The sequence below is a fragment of the Vombatus ursinus genome, unplaced genomic scaffold (genome assembly GCF_900497805.2).
Source record: "Vombatus ursinus unplaced genomic scaffold, bare-nosed wombat genome assembly UNPS02009205.1, whole genome shotgun sequence".
Lineage (NCBI taxonomy): Eukaryota > Metazoa > Chordata > Mammalia > Diprotodontia > Vombatidae > Vombatus > Vombatus ursinus.
The window spans coordinates 31,638,546-31,647,626 of NW_020948983.1; positions in this window are offsets into that span (position 1 = coordinate 31,638,546).

Here is a 9,081-nt window from a genome sequence, read left to right on the forward strand (position 1 = left end):
TTCCTTCCTTCCTTCCTTCCTTCCTTCCTTCCTTCCTTCCTTCCTTCCTTCCTTCCTTCCTTCCTTCCTTCCTATGAAATTCTATGTTCCTCAGCACTCACAGAGATTATTCAGGCAAGGGAGCTGCAATTTTAAGTAGACCCTCAACAGGGTCTAAGGCATGATATGATCACTTCCTTACTGGACTAGAATGGACTTGGGTCTCAGCAACAAACTTGAAGGCTTGTCTCTACATGGAGTACCAGTAGACAGTGGCTGGTCCCAGGTCCTATCAGCCAGTTGGAAGCCACTGGAAGTTTAGAGCAACATTGTGTTAGGGTGGTCCCTGGTGTGAGCCAGGGAATTGAATCTATGATAGAGGTGCAACCCCACCTATTTTCTGAGCTAGGGGTTTAAAATCATCAATTACACTCTCAAGTCAGGGTGACAGCATTTTTGACTTGTTCCAATCTAAGCCTGAAAGCAGAATCTGTAATCCCATTCTAGGATAAGAGAGAAAACATACCCACCCACTCCTGGCTCATAGTCCTTTCTCTGGTCACTTGTATGTGGGCCAAAATTCATGTTCTTGTGCTACAGTAGTTTCTCCTTAGACTTCATAATCACTGCTTAGTCTGGTGCTCTTAAATATCTGTTGGAGTAGTTGTAGGGAGAGTTGAGCACTACTGATTCCTCCTACTGTGCCATCTGTGCTGGTCTCTCTGTATAATTTCTGACAGCATGGTATTCAGGTTTTTTTTAAATTGATTGTGTTCTTTGATTTTTATTTTCCTGCATATCCTGTTATCAAGGCCAATCATCTTTATCTGTATAGAACTAATGTTTTCTTATTTTAAAAAAATATGGACATGTTTTGCTTTTACATTACAAACATTTCCAGATTAATTACATTCTGTGAAACCTCCCATGCAATAAAGTAAAATAATTAAGGAAAACTAATAATACAGTGACTATATCTGAAAGTGGATGTTAGATTCCACATCTCTAGCTTCTCAACCTCTTTAATTTTTAAAGGTTTTTTTTACTTCTGTTTTGCCAAATTTTCTTCCACTTCTCTATTTTTCATTTTCTGTTTTAGAGTCTGTTTCTTTGAGAATAATTGTTATGTTTTCCAAGTTCTGTACCTTCTTGTTTATCTTTCTATATTCTGATTTAAGAGTTCTAATTTCTAATTTAAGATCATCCTATTTTTTTCCTCTTTTGAAACATTCAATAATTTCTTTTCAGTTGTTCCATAATGTCTGAGTAATTCACAGAATTTTCTTTTTGACTAGGGATTTTTGGTTCATTTTCTTCCACAGTATAATGTTTATGGAATGTGCTGTGTTTTTCATTGGAATTTTTCATGTTTTGCTCCTGTTTTCATGAGTATAATTTTTTTTTGTTTGCTATGAACTTGGATTTTACTCTAACTTTCTTTCTAAGACATTCATCTTTAAGTAATTTTCTTAAATGCTTTGTAGCTTTTCTCTAGCTTTCCTTCTCACTCTTTGGATGTTATGCAGCCATGCTATGCAGTGGGCACCTTTACTCTTCTCACATTGTAGGGTCTAACAGGCTGGATCCCTGTGCAGATTAAACCCCATTGGGGGTAAACTGATCCCATCTAGGTTTCTAAATTCCTTTCCTACAGACCTAGATGCTACTAGGACTTCTTCTTTAATCAGATCTGTACTGCTGTATCTCCTACTCCCCTAAACCCCCTTTACTCGTTTGTTTTTTCTTTTATTCAAGTGAAAGGGAAAAACCAGTACTTTTTGTTTCTGATGGTATGTTGGATCTGGGTTTTAAATTAAATAATTGCTATGACATAACCAGGAAGTAACCAGGAAGGCTTCCCCCAAAGCCAGACTCTGAAGTCCAATCCTCGGAGATTGCTTGTGTCTGTTGTATCCAGCATGTGGTATTAACAGGGAACTCTAAATATTTCTACAGCATTGTTGTCTTATCTTATACATTGAATTTTAATTACTTTAGGTTTAGATTATCTTTCTTTTGAAGCTTGAGCAATGCATGGAAAATAGTTATGCTATCTTATTCTCTGCAAACCCTATTTACTCTTATCATACCCAAATTTGGTAAGCTGATTTTTTAGATAACTGTAAATTTTAAAAAGTAGCTGTGCACTGTTAGGAATAGGCACAATGAAAGCATCAAGAAAGATAGTTGACAGCCCAATAGCAAGGAAGGAGGTAGAAAATCTATTATAAAAAAGATTCAAGACCTCCCCAAACTGCAATAGTCTGGAAGTTCTTTTAATAGGTGAAGGCATATAACCCAATATATTTCAATAACCACTAAGAACAAGTCAACAAGGATCAGTATCTGATGATCATAAGGATAAACCTGAGTGATCAATAAAGTGCTAAGTTTTGGTCAGTTTTCTCTATCCTAATAATTTGGAAATGTAGGTGATTCATTTTAGAAAGATTTCTATCACAGGTGTTTGAAATGAAAAAAAAATCACTAAAGTTTGGCACTTAAAATACTTATCTTCAATTTTTTAAAAAATATATTTATGCAAAAAATATTTTACAATGGTTGAGGGTAAATAATGTACTCGGAATCATCATCATTATTGTTAATAAATTCACTATTCCTCTTTTTCATAATTTTTAACAGAATAAATACCAATAAGGTCAAGCATAACACACTTAGTCATTTGAAACAACAAAACTACACACATACACATACACACACATACACAAAACTACACAAATATTAGTTGGGGGTAAGAGTAGTTAAGCAAAAGTACTACTGTTTAGAAAATGAAGGTAATTAATTTTTGTCCATGTCCATAAACAACAATAATCATCATGATGCCATTCACACTGGAAAGCAAAGCAGATGAGAACTCCCTTTGCCTACATTATGACTTCTCATGGGACTGAAGCTCTAATAAACGTAGCTCCCATTTTTCTAGTGTTTTAAGGTTTTCTAAACATTTTTCTCACAACAATCCCATGGGTTATGTAATGAAAGTATCAGTATGCTAATTTTGCAGATGAAAAAGCTATATTTAGAAAGGAGACGTTCCTTGCCCAGGATCATCTTGCTAGAGTTTGAACCTAGGTCTCTTCCAGGATAAAAGTTCTTTTTACTATACCATGGTATATAATTTCATCAGCAATCTATTAAGAGTCATCAGAATCTAATGGGTACAATGCTAGACTTGGAGTCAAGAGAAATGGGTTTGAAGTAGGCCTCAAATATTTATTGATTCTATGTTTAGAAATAAGTCACATACCTCAGTAAGCCTTGTTTTCTTCATCTGTAACTCCAATGCTAAATAACTCCCAGTCTTTCATCTCTAAGTCCATTTGGCAGTAAGTTGGAATAGAGGAAGTCCCCCCTCCACAGCTATGCCAACTGGATCCATTGCAGATTTGTTATCTCACCTGACCCTCTTATCACAAAGCAATCTTTTTACTCCTCTATATTTGATTCTCTATCCCACTTCTAACAATGGCTTTTAGAAACCTTTTCTGTTCTCCTCAAGCCTCCCACAACCTCTCCACTCCCATGTTCTCAGCTGAGGACCTGGCCTCATACTTTAGTGAGAAAACAGTAGCCTTTCCCTATGAACTTCTGCTTTTTCTCTTCTCCCTATCTCATACCTCATCCTCTCCTCCTTTATACCAATCTGTGATGAAGATGTGGCCCTTTTCTTTCCCCAGACCAACCCCTGCATGTGTAATCTTGATCTTCTCCAGCATTTTGTCCCCACAATCATCCACTTTTTTTCTTTGATCTTCAGTCTTTATCTCTAGGCTTCTTCTCAGCTATGTACAAATATGCTCAATTCTCTCCCATCCTTAAAACACTGGCACTATTGTCCCCATAAACTATATTCTTGTATGTTTTCTCTCTTTGTCAGTCAAATCCCTGGGGTATGGGGGGGTAGGGATTGTGTATACTCCTTGCCTTCATGTCCTTTCCTCTCAATTCTCAACTCTTTGCAATCTGGATTCTCTCTTTCCTACTCAACTGAAACTGTTCTTTCCAGTTACCAATTATGTTAAGTGTCAAATCTGATGAATAGTTATCCTTCTTGACTTCTCTGCAGCATTTTACAAGAGTGATCAAATTCTTTTCTTCGGGACACTCATCTTGCTGAGCTTTAGTGACATTGTTCTCTTTCTGTTTCTTTTCCTGCCTAACCACACCTTTATAACCTCCATTGATAGTTTATCATTCATATCATACACTCTATCTGTGAGTGTACCCCAAGGTTGTCCCCTTGGCTTTCTTCTCTTTTCTCTGTGTACTTTTTAAACACTTCATCAGCATCCATAGGTTTAATTATCATCTCTATGTAGATAATTCCCAGAGCTATATATCTAGCCCTGGTCTCTCTCCTGAATTTCAGCCCTGCATCAGCAACTGCCTATTAAACATTTCCAAATGGTTGTCCCAGAGACATCTAAAACTCAAAATGTCCAAAACAGGATTCAATATCTTTCCCCACAAAATAACCCCTTTTCTGAATTTCTGTATTTCCATCAAAGACAAAACCATCCTTCCAGTCAATAAGGTTTCCAACCTCATTGTTATTCAATAGTTCTCATTCTAACTCACCTCACATACTAATTCGGTAGCCAAATCTTATTAGTTCTGCCTCCACAACATTTTTCATCTTCTCTCTATTTACTCAGCCACCACACTAACTCAGGACATCAGCATTTCTCTTCTGGACAATTTCAGTAGCTTTTTATTTGATCTCTGTACTTCAAGTCTCTTCCTGCTCCAGTCCATCCTCCAAAGAGTGGGCAAAATAATTTTCCAACACAGCAGGATGAGTACTTGGTGTAGTGGCGACTCATTTTATATATGGGTTGGACTAGATGGCAACTGAGGTCTTTTCCAACTTTTCAAATTCTGTGACCATCTCATTTTCTAACTCAAACTCCATTGGCTCCCTATTACCTGTAGGATAAGATATAAGACATTTAAAAACCTTTACAACTTTCCCCCCACCCACCTTTATAGCATTATTACACATAACTTCTATTTATTTGGTCTATAGTCTAGCCAAACTTGTCTTCTTACTATCTGTCACACATGACTCTAAATCCTATCTCTGCACCTTTCTACTGATTTTCTTTCATGCCTGGAGAGCAGTCCTTACTTTTGCTCTTATAATCCCTAGTTCACTTCATGACTCAGTTCAAGGTGCACTTTCTTCAAGAAGCCATTCTTGATCTTCATAATCCCTCCTCATAATTTTACTTTGAATAAACCCATATATTTATATGATATCTCCCCAAATACAATGTAAGCTTCTTGTAGGCAGGGATTGATTCACTTTTTTCTTTGAGTCTACAGTGGCTAGTGCCTTTTCTTTAACCAGACCAGTGATTTCCTCAGCAAAGTTAGCTTCCCTTGAGGAACTTTTACCAAAATAAAGTTGCACCCTCTTTGCAACTTATGACCTTAAGGAGGGGTATGAGCTACTGAGAAGTCAAATGACTTGCCCTGAGTCACATAGTAGTCAGAAGTCAGAATTGGATTCAGTTTTTTCATGACTTAGAGGTTGGCTTCACATCCATATCCATATAGCCTATCCATACAGTGCTTTCCTCTTTCTTCTTTTCCCTCTCCTCTGCCTATGCCATGAACATAGTATGTAATAGGTATTCAATAAATGTTTGTTAAAAAAAATAAATGTTTGTTGAATGAAATTGAATTGTTAATGGGCAGTTTTTTTCAAAACAGACTTTCAATATATGTATTCTGACAAGGACTATGGATTGTTAATCAGTTGGTCTCTGAATTTAGCATTTAGGAAGAGATCACATGGAATTATGTTTAGAAAATTGCATGGTGATCTCAATGATCCTAAACTAATCATTGCCACAGAGTTCTATCTCTTCTATAACAGTATTCTCTTGGTGATGCTTCATATCTTTGAACCACGGTGAAAATCTAAGAATTAAAATTATAAGTAGCCCAAAGGGTAATGGAAAGATGTATTACATTACAAGTCACCTTACAAGTGATGAATTTGCATGGAAGAAAACATTAAAAAAATTAAGACATTAATGAGGATATACATGACTGGGAGAGGAAGCGGGTCAATCAGAATGAGAGATGACATATGGACAACTTGAGTGCATGCTGGAATTGATGTGATTTCAAAAGAGTGGAATGAAGCCCCTCCAAAGAGCTAGGTAGATCCTCTACAGAATATCAGCCAAGAGGGACAGTAATCAATTAGGATAAGAAGACACAAAGGAATTGTAATCTTCATCTGTGGAGGGAATATCCACACCAATGCAATAATTAGTCTTTCAAAATATCAAAGCAAACTATGTTGCAATAACTGGCAAAGCTGCTGGAATTTGACACACAATGTCCAGGAAGCAATCCTTTTTCTTTTAGTAGACAACAATTAGGTCCTTATTAAAGATCTGTGTCTATCTTTGAACAAACGTATTCTAAAATGTGTCATGGAGAAGCTGTCTTCCTTAATCTTACTGCCTTGCCTCTGAGGCTACATTCAATTTATCATATATACATATACACATATATACATACCCACGTATGTATATGTGTATTGGTATCTATATATTCTTTTTGTACATAGATGGTTGCATGTTGTCTCCCCCATTAGACTATGAACTCCTTGAGGGTAGGGATTGTTATTATTATTATTATCATTATTATTTGCCTTTTTTAATTTGTATCCCTAATACTTTAAGTGGTAGGCACTTAATAAAAGCTGGCTGACTGATTGACTGAGGGACAGAAAACAATGATTGACAATAAGGTCTAATATTCTTTTAAAGAAAATATTAGAATATGAAGGGAATTAATGAAAAAACCAAGCAAAGGAAGGTGGCCTAGCCATACCAGATCTAAAACTATATTATAAAGTGGCAATCATCAAAACTATTTAGTACAGACTAAGAAATAGGGTAGTGGATAAGTGGAATAAGTTAGGTACACAAGATACAGTAGTGAATTACTATAGTAATCTACTGTTTGACAAACCCAAAGACTCCAGCTTCTGGGATAAGAGCTCACATTTGACAAGAACTACTGGGAAAACTGGAAAATAGTATGGCAGAAACTAGGCATAGACCAATATCTCACACCCTATACCAAGATATGGTCAAAATGGGTACATGATTTAGACACAAAGGATAATACTATAAGCAAATTAGGAGAGCAAAGAATGGCTAATCTGTCATATCTATGAAAAAGGGAAGAATTTATGACCCAACAAGAGATACAGAACATTATGAAATGCAAAATGGATAATTTTGATTACATTAAATTAGAATGTTTTTGGACAAACAAAACCACTGCAACCAATATTAGAAGGAAAGCAGAAAACTAGGAAACAATTTTTACGGTGTTTCTGATAAAGACCTCATTTTTCGAATATATAGAGAAGTAAATCAAATATACAAGAATACAAGTCATTTTTCAATTGATAAATGGTCAAAGGATATGAGCAGGCAGTTTTCAGATAAATTGAAGCATCTATAGTCATATAAAAAATGCTCTAAATCACTGTTGATTAGAGAAATGCAAATGAAAATAACTCTGAGGTACCACCTCTCAACTATTAGATTTGCTAATATGACAGAAAAGGAAAAAGATAAATGTTGGAGATGGGGGAAAATTAGATTGTTGGTGGAGTTGTGAACTGATCCAATCATTCTGGAGAGAAATTTGGAACTATGCCCAAAGGGCTATAAAACTGTGCATGCCTTCTGATCCAACAATACCACTACTAGGTCTGTGTCCCAAAAATATCATAAAAAAGTGAAAAGGACCTACATGTACAAAAATACTTATAACAGCTCGTTTTGTGGTGACAAAGCATTAGAAATTGAGGGAATGCTCATCAATTGGGGAAGGGCTGAACAACTTGTGGTATATGAATGTAATGGAATACTATTATCCTGTAAGAAATGATGAGCAGGAAGATTTCAGAAAAAACTGGAAAGACTTACATGAATTGATGCTGAGTGAAGTGAGCAAAACCAGGAGAACATTGTACACAGTAAGAGCAACATTGGGCAGTGATCAACTATGATAGACTTAGTTCTCCTCAGCAATACAATGATCCAATCAATTCCAAAAGACTCATGATGGAAAATGCTTTCCACTTCCAGAGAAAGAACTATGGAATCTGAATGCAGATCGAAGCATACTATTTTTTTTCTTTCTCATGGTTTTTCTCTTTTGTTCTGATTCTTCTTTCACAAGATGACTAATGTGGAAATATGTTTAATGTGATTGTACCTGAAAAATCTATATCAGATTGTTTGCTGTCTTGTAGAGGGGGGAGGAAAAGAAGGGAAGGAGAAAAATTTGGAACTCAAAATCTACAAAAATGAATGTTGATAACTATTTTACATGGAATTGGAAAAAAATACTATTAAGTGAAAAAAAATACTAAAGGAGTTGAGAAAGTTCAGTTTGAAGAACCTTTATTTTTAATAAATAAAGGCTAATTTAGTAATAATTGCTTTAAAAATAATTCTTCAAAACATTGGAAACAATAAATGTGTCTGGCAATTGGGAAATGAATCAGTTGAACAAATTGGCATACGAATATAAAGGAATACTTACTGCATTCTGAAGAATGGACAATATAAAAAAATTCAGAGAAACATGGGAAGACTGATTTGAAATAATTCAGAGTGAAGAAAACAGAGCCAAATGAACATTATATAATAACTACCCCCAAAATAAAGTCAGAGTGGAGGGGGGAGAAAAACTGATCAAAAAAAAGTGGTCACTGTTAGTGTTGGCAATGTTAAAGAATACATCCCTCCTTTCTCCTAACAATATATTAAGGTTTTTTGTGTTTGTTTTTGTTTTGAGAAGAGGTTACTCTATAAGGGGTTTGTTAGTTCAGGGCTTCTTAAACTTTTCCCCCTGGAAACCCCTTTTCACATTTCAGCAGCATTCATTGGTGCTGGGTGGCCTGAGGGCATGCACAGTGCAAAATGTGCATGCTTTCTGTTCAGAGCCAAGGCTGCAGTGAAGTTGCAGGATGCAACACTAGCAAGTGCTGCCAGAAACACCTTGGATTCATAACACTTCTGATTTTGAATTAATTTT